Genomic DNA, 12,798 nt, shown 5'->3' with positions numbered 1-12,798 from the left:
TGGTGCCGTATGATTACAAAATGATGGGAAACCTCTCTAATTCTGTCTCCTGATAGTCTGTGCTTTGCATGTCCTGATCTAATAGTATTGGATTACTTACAGTCTAAACAGGCTGTTGTGTTGAATCTTCCTGCTGTTCGTGCTGTTCTCTTCATTTCAAATTTCTTTTCCCCTCAACTGACCTCCTAATTCCTTCTAATCATTCACAGCATAGGTCCCACCTTCCCAAAGAAGGTTTCTCTTATCCTCCTCTTCTCCTCCTGCTCACATAGACTGAGTAATGTTTTCCTTCATGTATGTTCCCTGTGTAATGTATCATTTTGTTTTGGAATTATTTTCTAACATGTCTCACCGTCTTTCTAGACTATAAAGTCTTACAAGGTAAGAGAGGATCATTAATTTATCACATCTTACCCACAGTGATATTCCTAATACACAGCAGGTGCCAATTAATATTATTTATTGAATTGAGCTAATAGAAACATCATATATCACAGGACATGGAAATACTGTCCAGTGTTACAAATATTTTTAAAATCTATATTTGATATCTAAATAATGCAGAGATCCATTTACCTGTTACTTCAAAGACATCAATATTCATAATTTGGATTCTGATTTCCAAAATCAACAGCAGTTCTTTGGCAGAATAATTGTTGTATCAGGTGCCCTGGGACATATTTGCTTCTTGTTTGAAACTATAATAGTTAAAATTCCTTCTCTCTAATCTGTATTACAAATAACATTATGATTGATCCAGGCTTTTATTTTAGAATGTCAGGAAGAAAAATCAGGTATCTGTTAGGGGCAAGACTCATTGCATAAGAGATGCAGAAAGGTAGATGCTTGAAATCTCTTACTCTTTGGAAAGAGACATACAGTATTTATGTATACATATGAACAGAGGAATACATTGGGGATATGTTTGTTTTAAAAGGTATCCGGCTATCATTTGCCAATTGCTACTGCCTTAGCCATGAAGCAGTAGTGTAGGTTGTATTGTGCTAGCAAATTAACTCCTGGACATCAGTGACTTCACACAATGTTTACTTTTTATTCATGCTAATCATCTGCAGAGTGCTTGACCCACGCAGTCCCTCAGGGACCCAGGCTAATGGATATTCCACCAGGGTGGATATTCTGCCTGCCGAGGCAAGGAAGATGATGTACGGGGTTCTTAACGTTGCTTTCGTATTCTTTGACATAAAAGTGACATACATTGCTTACACTCACAGCCATTGGCCGGCGCTAGTGAGATCGAGCTAGGGAATCCGGGGAAATATGAAATAAATTGGAAAATAAATACATTAAAGCTTCCACAGCTATCGAATGAGATCTCTGAAGCAGTGAGCTGTATTTTGGAAAGCTTCGTTAGGCAGCAGGGGCTACTTACTGTATCCTGTTCTTGTACTATAAATAATCAATGCTCATGTCTAAAGAGAATGAATACAATAAAGGAATCACTAGACTTGGGGTTCACAGATTTGTGAATAAAAAGTTAATTCATTTAAAAAATGTTTCACAAGTTCCATGAAATGTGGAAGGAGAAAGAATTTACGACCCAGGCAGACTTGCACTCAAACATGGATGGCCCATGTAAGTGACTTGAGACAAGTTGTTTGACCTCTGGAGGCCTCAGCATTGTCATTAGTAGAATGGGTTACTTTTACTTACTTCTCAGAATTAAAGGAGTGAACGTGATGTGCCTAGAATAACATGGTAGAAATGCAACAAATAAAAATTCCACTGACTATTCCCATATACATCTTTGCTCTTGTCCCCCTTCTCCTCAACAGTATCATCAACCAAATGTGATGGTGTCCTTCAGCGAGCACACAGGCACATGCAATGCTTTGCCCAACTGATTATATTACAGTGCAACAAGTACCCCAGGCGGCAGGGGGGTGGTGGGTAGCTGCTTTTAGAATCCAGAAGAAAAAGGGGCGCCTGGGCGGCTCAGTCGGTTGAGCGTCCGACTTCAGCTCAGGTCACGATCTCACGGTTCGTGAGTTTGAGCCCCGCGTCGGGCTCTGGGCTGATGGCTCAGAGCCTGGAGCCTGCTTCTGATTCTGTGTCTCCCTCTCTCTCTGCCCCTCCCCCATTCATGCTCTGTCTCTCTCTGTCTCAAAAATAAATAAACATTAAAAAAAAATTAAAAAAAAAAAAAAAGAATCCAGAGGAAAAAGTCATTAACTGGGAAAAGAAGGCATTGGAGATAAAGGGAAAGTTAGGAACACTTCAATGAAGAACATAAGTAGAATAAGTAGAGATAGAAAATAGGTATAGTAATTAATAACACATCGGGGCGCCTGGGTGGCGCAGTCGGTTAAGGCGTCCAACTTCAGCCAGGTCACGATCTCGCGGTCCGTGAGTTCGAGCCCCGCGTCGGGCTCTGGGCTGATGGCTCAGAGCCTGGAGCCTGTTTCCGATTCTGTGTCTCCCTCTCTCTCTGCCCCTCCCCGTTCATGCTCTGTCTCTCTCTGTCCCAAAAATAAAATAAACGTTGAAAAAAAAATTTAATAACAAATCAAATTACTGTAATATTAAATGTGATGATGTATACAAAGTGCCCAGAAGTGTTTACCATAATGCTAGCAGTCATTATAGGATAATTGCTAATTTTAAAATGTAAGGTTTTTACTAGATAGCCTCTGCATAAAACCTCCAAGATGATTATTTTATGTATTTATGTACTTATGTATTAATGTATTTACTTATTTATTTGTGGTCAACCTGCTTTAGGCTCTGGACATTGATTGGCCCACAATGTTGATTGGCACGTAATATTGATATTCAGACTTTTTAAAAACTGACATAGATCTTTCTTTCAAGAAAAACTTATAGAGATACTCAATATATAAGACTCAATATATTATGTACCTGCTTGAGTTGAAGTGGGAATGAGAGAGAGAAAGTTCTGCTAATTGGCCTTTGCATATCTTGCTGGCTTGCAGCAACTCTTCAGGACAGTTAGGACCTCCACATTTTGAAAACAACTGGATCAAAAGCTCTAATTATACTGTAGTAGAGATAATCCTTTTAATGAAGTAAGAGTCATTGGAGTACCTAATTTCATTTTGTCCTAAAATTCAAAGCAGACATTGTTAATCTCAATCGTTTGTTTTCATCATATAGTTGGGCCTAGTTTGCACATTTTTTTGTGTTTAATATAGTACATTTATTTATTTAAAAATTTTTAATGTGGGGCGCCTGGGTGGCTCAGTCGGTTGAGCGGCCGACTTCGGCTCAGGTCATGATCTCGCGGTCCGTGAGTTTGAGCCCCGCGTCGGGCTCTGTGCTGACAGCTCAGAGCCTGGAGCCTGTTTCAGATTCTGTGTCTCTCTCTCTCTGACCCTGCCCTGTTCATGCTCTGTCTCTCTCTCTCTCAAAAATAAATAAAACGTTAAAAAAAGAAAATAAAAAAATTTTTTTTGATGTTTATTTTTGAGAGAGAGACAGTGCAAGTGGGAGAGGGGAGAGAGAGAGAGGGAGACACAGAATCCGAAGCAGGCTCCAGACTCCCAGCTGTCAGCACAGAGCCCAACGTGGGGCTCAAACTCACGAACCGTGAGATCATGACCTGAGCTGAAGTTGGACACTTAATCCACTGAGCCACCCAGGTGCCCCTAATATAGTATATTTAAAAAGGATAGTTTTACTTTCTGCTTGCCTAATCAATTAAGTTTTTTTTCGGTGAATTATACAGGTACCACACAAAGTTTCCAGGTGTGGGTTTATAATTATTTATATTGCTTAGAAATTGGTATTTTTCTTGTATCCAAGAACTCTTGCCTTTAGATAATGAGAATTCATAGACAACATCTCTTCAAATAACAACTTTCTCTGTCAAAAATATTTTCTCCATTTTTTTCTTATGACGTGCAATTCAAATTGTGTTGGATCATCTCCTACCTTCCAAGTTTTCTTAACCTGTTTCATATTTTCATTTCTGTCTCTTTGTACTACATTCACCTAATTTTCTTTTTTGATAATTGTAACTTGTATTCCTTTTTATAACTTTCTAATGTTAATCTTTTACTTTATTATTAAGTCATTGGCTCTGTTTATTCTGCCTATGAATTTTATTTTAATGATTATATTTTATGGCTAGAAATTCAGTATGTGTCTATATAAAATCTGTCTACACTTTATAGTATCCTCCTCTTTTGATTTGATTTCTAGTCATTCACAATATACCTGCCAACATTGTAAGCAGACTTATGTAATTGCCACTCTCAGATTATTCAGCTAGTCTCAGGTCTTGTGCTGTTTTCATTTATGGGTAGGCTGTTAACAATACTTTGTTTTTCTGTGTGGTCTGTGGTTAGTTTGTGTGTGCCTGTGTGTGCACCCCTATTAACCTTTTTTTTATTATTATTAGTATTCTCTATGGCTTCTGTATATCCTGAATTATCAGAGCATTTATTTATTTATTCATTTAATTTTTTTAATGTTTATTTATTTTTGAGAGAGAGACAGAGCATGAACGAGGGAGGGGCAGAGAGAAAGGGAGACTCTCTCCAGGCTCCAGCTCTGAGCTGTCAGTACGGAGCCTGACGTGGGGCTTGAACTCACAGACCATGAGATCATGACCTAAGCCAAAGTCAGAGGCTCAACCGACTGAGCCACCCAGGCGCCCCTTATCAGAGCATTTAAATAGACTGGTTTTAGTTTGGTTTCTGTTAGAGATCCCATGAGTTTCAGTAGCTCTACTAGATTTTCTTTTTTTCTTGTTTTGTGGTTCTTGTATTATGTAGGTATTATAGATAGGATTCCATACTCACATACATGGATAATGCTTACTGTTTTTATATTTATTTCCTCACCCAAAGCCCAGAAAGAAGAAAAAACTTTTGTAACTTTTTTTTGCTGGAATATTGGATGATTTTTTTTTTTTTTTTTTTAGATCGTGAAGATTGGTAGTGTCTTGAGGGCTCAAGGCTTAAGCAACTGGAGAAGTTCTAGTTTCCTGTCTAATTTTTATTCATAGTTATACTCTTAGAATTTTTTCCTGGTCTAAACATCTCATGGATGCCTGCTTTATCAACTTTACCTACCACTTTGGTTTTATTTCTTTGTTTACCTGGGGGTTGATTTGTCTTTCTTCCATCTGACTTGGCTGTGCATTTTAAATATGTTATCAAGCTCTTTGTGTGTGTGTGTGTGTGTGTGTGTGTGTAGTTAATAGAGTATACTGTTTGAGTACAGTCTGCCATGTTGCCTGAGTCTAATTATTTGTTTTAGAGAAGAGATCATTGGGGCGCCTGGATGGCTCAGTCAGTTGAGCTTCCAACTCTTGGTTTCAGCTCAGGTCATGATCTCAGGGCCATGGGATGGAGTCCCGCTCTGGGCTCTGTGCTGAGTGTGGAGCCTGCTTAAGATTCTCTCTCTCTCTCTCTCTCTCTCTCTCTCTGCCTCCTCCCCTGCTTGCACTCTCTCTCTCTAAAGTAAAAAAAAAAAAAAAATTAAAAAATTAGAGAGAATTTAGTTATGAGCAGTAATAATTGTATAAAATATATAAGTGTAAGTAACAAAATGCTATCCCTCTCTATTTCTAGGTAAACAAACAAAAATTAAAACACCTTGTTTTAGTAGGCTTAGTAATTATAAATTATACAGTATAGACTCTTGTACTCTTCTTGAGTTGTATTTGGAGACATTATTCTAATATCTTGCATGAAGGTCCAAACGTGCTAGGAAGGGCATTTGACATTATTACTCTGAAATTTGGAGAGGAGAATGAAAAGTAGGATCCATCTAACTGTGTCTCCAATTGAATTATTTCCCATTCTCACCCACTAGACTTTCAGCTGTTGTTGTAAAATCGTTTTTGAGTGTTAGAATTTCTTCAGCAGAAAAGCTTGCTGCAGAGAAAAAATGAGCTTCTGTGAGTCTGAGTACATGCCTAGTTTGAAGATCACTATTTCCAAAGAAAAAATGTAGGAGGTGTGACAAATGATTATTTTGATTTTTAATAAGTACACAATTATATGTATATATAATATATTTGTATATACAAATAAAGTAAATTTTCTTACATTTTGAATAATTTATTTAGAATATCTGGCCTCTAATTTCTGATGTAGGCACTTCAGTTACTGTCCTGCTGCCATCACTCCTTTCTTCAGTGTTGTTGGAAGCATCTAGAAAGTTTCAAACTTTTACCATGAGGGGTCTGCAGATTTTTTATACCCACCCCCCACCTCAAGCAATTAACCTCCCCCTTTTTAATTTCTTGACCTCCTAAGTAATGGATCCCACAGGTTCATTGTCTTTCATTATTCCATTACCCTCCTTCAGATTCCATCATGACCCCAACATAACAAACTTCCTTCCTTTGCTGCACACCCAGTGTGAACTTGTGCCCTTTCTACTGTTCATGAAATACACTTGCTATTTAGTTTCCTATTCTCTGCAATATTGCATTCAGTTCTTTTGTTGGTCCACATATATTTTGTAAAATAGGGAAAAGTCTTGTTTTTTTTCTCTTTTTTTGTATTATACTAAAAATGTAGTGGCAAATCAGAGCTTCTTATTCTCCAGTGTCTTACAACAGTCATAGGAAACCACTGTTAACATTTTTGTTTGTGGTTTTCTCTACCTCTGTATGATTGAGACACTTAGAAGTTGGGGGTTGGGTCAAAAGAAGTCAAATTTCCTGAACCTTTCTTTCAGGGAGACTCCTGTCAGTTCAGTTCTGTCCTATAGCTTGGACATGAAGGTCAGTGACCACAATAGAGACTCGAGGTGGGACTTCTGCCTTTTATTAAAACAACAAAACAACCTGTCTATTAACGTACTTAGTGACTCACTTGGAATGAATACAGTACCAACACAAAAAATATAAATAAATAAATAAATAAATAAATAAATAAATAAACAAACAAACAACTTTGCAATGGAGAAAACTGGCAAACTTTAAAAAAAAAAAAAAAAAGATCAATTTTAGCATTCTCAGTAGTGTTGATACAAGGCTCTCCAATATAATATGATAAAAAGGGGACTTCGCTACAAACCCAATCTAGTCATGAGAAATCATTAAACAAACTCAAATTGAACATCACTGTAGAAAATAACTGGTCAGTACTCTTAAAATAATCAAGGTCATGAAAAAAAAAAAAAAAAAAGGAATGACTGAGAAACTTTCACAAACTAAGGAGACATGACAACTGATATGACCTGACATGGAGAGATACTGTAGTATCCTCAATCAGATCCTGAACAGAAAACCAGCGTTAGTGAAAAAACTGGTAAAATCCAAACAAAGTGTTTTGTTCATATATATTCGTATATTACCAGTATTATGAATTTCTTAGTTTCAACAAGTACTCCATGGTTTTGTATAATGTAAAAATTAGGGAAAGCGGGATGAAGGTTACTAATACATTCTATTGTCTTTACAATATTCCGGTAAACCTAAAATTATTTCAAATAGGCAGATTAAAAAGAAAAGAACATTACCTTCTATAATTAAAAAAAAAAAAAAAAAAGAAACAAGCCATGTGACTGCACCCTCACCAGGCTCTCCTAGAACTGCTTTGAAGTACTAGATATCATTTTTCTGGGGAAGGTGTGATGCATTCAAATTCTAAGGAGAATCTATTGTGTTCTGGATGGTTTCTCCTGAAGGGAATGACCCCTGGTTAAGTCAAACATCAGGAGTCCTCATTTGCTGGAAGAATCTTATCACATGCCTAGTGTCTCAATCAGAATGGGAACTTAATGAACCAGTAACATGTTTGGGTGGAGAATTTTCTAAAGAGAGGAGCACAAATAACCTGATTTGTAACTTTGCAAGCCTTTTAAATTCTAAATCAGATATTCACCTGAGGCTGGTTGTCTTGAATTATCTAATTCTAGATTTGAAACTGTCAGTCCTTTTATAAAACAGAATAGTTCAATGGTGAATATTAAATTGAAAATATGAGAAAAAGGGCTCTCAAAGGGAAGAACACATTGATAAATTCTCATGACATATCCTATAGCCCACTGCAGTACAAACAGGGCAGTCTGTCAAGCTTTTATATGAAATCTGATACCACCAGCCAATACCAACAAAACTCTGATTTTCAGCTTGTCCTGTCCTGGCCGTTAAAAGTGGAAGAATTGTGTTGATGTAGCATTTTCTGCCTCCTATTCCTTCCAAGAGCTGGGACATCTTCAAAGAAATAGATGTGTGTATATTGGGGTATTTCATTACACTCCCTTGGAATAAAATGGGCTCTGTTTTCTGGAGGTCTACTTACTGACAGATTAAATTCCATATCCATTTGACTTTATTTTCCTTTAAAATCAATCATTCTGTGTTTGGTCTCTTCTCTAAATTGCAGAAGCAGATTAATGCTTCAATTACCTATATTAGTAATTGAATGACTCTGATGGCAAACCTAAGAGACATATTGATTTCTCAACCTTTCTAAATAAATACTCCCCTCACCGGTCTCAAGGAAATAGCCACCTTTTGCCCTAGACATTTCATAACAAAGTGGTTTCTTAGCAAAGAATTAAGGAAGGCCACGTGGGTATTCACTGATACTAGACTTCCCTTGCTAAAATATTTTTTTCCCCTTTATAGTCCCTTATAATCCCTCCATTTTTCAGGTTATACAAACCTCACAGTCTGTTCCCTGCCATTTTAGACCCATTAAGATATTCTTTTCTTCCCTGCTTCTACCTTTCCATTTAGAGCTTGTGTACTTAGGCAAAAGATGGAACTTATTATTTCACACCAAGATGTAAATATGTCTAATAAGTAAAATGACTGTGTGTGTGCATGTATATATATATATATATATATATATGTATATATATATATATATGTGCTAAATAAGGGCCTTTTTGAGATTAAATTGGGGCATTAAATGGGGGCAAATGGGATGCTTGGTCTAGAGGCATAAAGTGACACTGTCTAGGAAAATTGGACATATGATCAATCTACTGATAAAACTTAATGTGATACTTTTTTCCAAGGTAAAAGAAAGTTTAGTAGGGAAAAAGCTTAAGTAGAACAAATAATTTCTAATCACTAAATTTCAAATAGCAAGCATTATGTACAGGATGTTTGATAACCATGGGAGGTCGTCCTGAACTTCTAAAACAGTGTGTCTGTCTTCCATCTCAAGCCCTCCATCTTTTGAGAACACTGATAATATAGTTAGTGATAGATATAATAAAAAAGTGCTTGCATATTTTGAAGTTTTTAAAGTTTTAAACTAGTGCTTTAAAGTTTTAAACTAGTTTAATAGCTATTATCATATTACATAAGAACGCTATTGCACTTGTGCAGATTAACATCACTCCTTTTATAGATGAGAACACTTAATCAAAAGTCAAGCTTAGATTGCCATTCATTTCTTTTTTCAGTCATTCATAGAACAGAAACAAGATCAAGAGCCATACTGCGTACCTCCATTCTCCCATTTGTCAGACTTTGTGCAAGACATGAAGGTGAAGATGATGCGGTCCTTTATTTCAAGTTGCTTATTGACTCATGGAAAGAGATGGATAGGTGTTACAGACATGACTCACTTTTTGTATCCGGTATACTTTGTATTAAAGCTTAACAACCTACTTCCACTTTAACTCTACTTATGACAGCTGCCCATGTTTTTCAATGGCTTCATATAAAGTTTCTGGAACTTTTTGACACAGCTTTGGTTGCTGTTATTAATTCCCTTTTGTTGTTTCCTGAGAAATTGGACAAGAGCTCCTTTCTATGGAGCAGGAAAATAAAGGAAGTGAGTTTCTGAATGTGTTCCTCTCTAGAAAAAATGTGACATGATGGCAGAGATTGGAAACTAGTGGTAGGTAAACTAGGTATTGATGTGATGTTTTAGGAGTATGACTCATCAAAAAGGAAGAGAGGCACAAGATGAATACAAGTTGCAACTTTAGAAGCCTGTGGATCAATACAAGTTAAGTTAAATTTGGTCAAAAGGTAGAGAAAACTGGGTGGCTCAGGAGTGGGCAAAAGTATTTTCAAATAATTTCAGGAAAAAAAAAGTGTTGTATTTTTTAATGGTATTCAGGGAGTTAGCTTGGTTTAAGGACTTTTACAAATGCTTAATATCAACAAACCACACAGGAAAATGTAAAAAATAATCTTGGTCTTTTGTACTCAAAATAAGAATCACGGGTCAGCATCATTAGCCTCACCTAGGAGCTTGTTAGAGATACAGAATCTCAGGACTGATCCCAGAACTGTTGAATCAGAATCTGCAGTTTAACAAGATGCCCGAGTAATCCCTACCTGCATCAAACTTTGAGGAGCACTTCGGTAATAGGATCATTTGTACTATGCATCCTCAGACCACATTTCAAGAATTGCAGGTTTTCACAAAAGCTTTGCAGTAGGTCCAACCAGGTCTGTGTAACAGTTGTCTGAATAAGAAGGTGCTTGAATTTTGTTTTTTCTCTGACCACAAGGGATCATGGCCAATGTTCTGTTTGATGGGGGGCATGTAGGCCTGATCTCTCTTTTACCTAATACAGCTTGCAGTGACTTTTCTGAGTGTTCACTCCCAGGGCAGGCAGCTGATGAGATGATTTTACTGTTCTAGAATGAGGGAGATTCCATCTACTTTCCTTATGTTTTTGCAGATTCGCCATGGACAACATATTAGCAAGGCCATGCTTTGGCATGGCATACAGTAAAACTTTTAATATAGGGGGTGGTGGGGGCGCCTGGGTGGCTTAGTCGGTTGGGCGGCCGACTTCAGCTCAGGTCATGATCTCGTGGTCCGTGAGTTCGAGCCCCGCGTCGGGCTCTGTGCTGACAGCTCAGAGCCTGGTGCCTGTTTCGGATTCTGTGTCTCCCTCTCTCTGACCCTCCCCCATTCATGCTCTGTCTCTCTCTCTATCTCAAAAATAAATAAAAACGTTAAAAAAATTAAAAAAAATATAGGGGGTGGTGGTGGCTCCCTAAGGCTGTACATATACCAACATTGGAATGATACACAAAACAGTAGCATGGCCCCTGCACAAGGATGACATGCAAATTCGTGAGGCATTCCATATTTTTTAAAATATTATTCACCACGACCAAGCGGGATTTATACCTGGGATGCAGGGCTGGTTCAATATCCGCAAAACAATTAACGTGACTCATCACATCAATAAAAGAAAGTTCAAGAACCATATGATCCTCTCAATAGATGCAGAGAAAGCATTTGACAAAATACAGCATCCTTTCTTGATAAAAACCCTCAAGAAAGTAGGGATAGAAGGAGCATACCTCGAGATCATAAGAGCCATTATGAATGACCCAACGCTAATATCCTCAATGGGGAAAAACTGAGAACTTTCCCCCTAAGGTCAGGAACAAGACAGCAATATCCATTCTCGCCACTGTTACTCAGCATAGTATTGGAAGTCTTAGCCTCTGCAATCAGACAACACAAAGAAATAAAAGGCATCCAGATCATCCAGGAGGAGGTCAAACTTTCACTCTTTACAGATGACATCATACTCTATATGGAAAACCCAAAAGATTCCACCAAAAAACTGCTAGAATTGATTAGTGATTTCAGCAAAGTTGCAGGATATAAAATCAACGTACAGAAACCGGTTGCATTCCTATACACCAACAATGAAGCGACAGAAAGAGAAATCAGGGAATCAATCCCACTTACAGTTGCACCAAAAACCATAAAATACCTAGGAATAAATCTAACCAAAGAGGTGAAAAATCTGTACACTGAAAACTGTAGAAAGCTTATGAAAGAAATTGAAGAAGACACAAAAAAATGGAAAAAGATTCCATGCTCCTGGATAGGAAGAACAAATATTGTGAAAATGTCGATACCACCCAAAACAATCTACATATTCAGTGCAATCCCTACCAAAATAACAGCAGCATTCTTCACAGAGCTAGAACAAATAATCCTAAAATGTGTATGGAACCAGAAAAGACCTCGAATAGCCAAAGCAATCTTGAGAAAGAAAACCAAAGCAGGAGGCACATTCCCAGACTTCAAGCTATCCTACAAAGGTGTAATCATCAAAACAGTATGGTACTGGCACAAGAACAGACACTCAGATCAATGGAACAGAATAGAGAACCCAGAAATGGACCCACAAATATATGGCCAACTAATCTTTGACAAAGCAGGAAAGAATATCCAATGGAATAAAGACAGTGTCTTCAGCAAGTGGTGCTGGGAAAACTGGACAGTGACATGCAGAAGAATGAACCTGGACCACTTTCTTACACCATACACAAAAATGAACTCAAAATGGATGAAAGACCTCAATTTAAGACAGGAAGCCATCAAAATCCTTGAGGAGAAAGCAGGCAAAAATCTCTTTGATCTTGCCCACAGCAACTTCTTACTCAAAAGGTCTCCGGAGGCAAGGGAAACAAAAGCAAAAATGAACTACTGGGACCTCATCAAAATAAAAAGCTTCTGCACAGTGAAGGAGACAATCAGCAAACGAAAAGGCAACTGATGGCATGGGAGAAGATATTTGCAAATGACATATCAGATAAAGGGTTAGTATCCAAAATTTATAAAGAACTTATCAAACTCAACACCCCAAAAACAAATAATCCAGTGAAGTAATGGGCAAAAGACATGAATAGACACTTCTGCAAGGAAGACATCCAGATGGCCAACCGACACATGAAAAAATGCTCCACATCACTCATCATCAGGGAAATACAAGTCAAAAACGCAATGAGATACCACCTCACACCTGTCAGAATGGCTAACATTAACAAGTCAGGCAACAACAGATGTTGGGGACGATGCGGAGAAAGAGGATCTCTTTTGCACTGTTGGTTGGAATGCAAGCTGGTGC

The 12,798-nt window shown here is 37.6% G+C and overlaps 1 non-coding gene across 1 annotated transcript; it reads left to right on the top strand.

Moving 5' to 3' along the window:
• The first annotated feature begins 10,915 nt into the window (after window positions 1-10,915).
• LOC123604702 lies at window positions 10,916-11,020 on the top strand. The gene has a single exon (XR_006715442.1). It is a non-coding gene; the product is annotated as a U6 spliceosomal RNA (small nuclear RNA).
• Window positions 11,021-12,798: the final 1,778 nt, after the last annotated feature.

The sequence above is a fragment of the Leopardus geoffroyi genome, chromosome E1 (genome assembly GCF_018350155.1).
Source record: "Leopardus geoffroyi isolate Oge1 chromosome E1, O.geoffroyi_Oge1_pat1.0, whole genome shotgun sequence".
Lineage (NCBI taxonomy): Eukaryota > Metazoa > Chordata > Mammalia > Carnivora > Felidae > Leopardus > Leopardus geoffroyi.
This window is presented reverse-complemented; position numbering and strand designations above follow the sequence as displayed.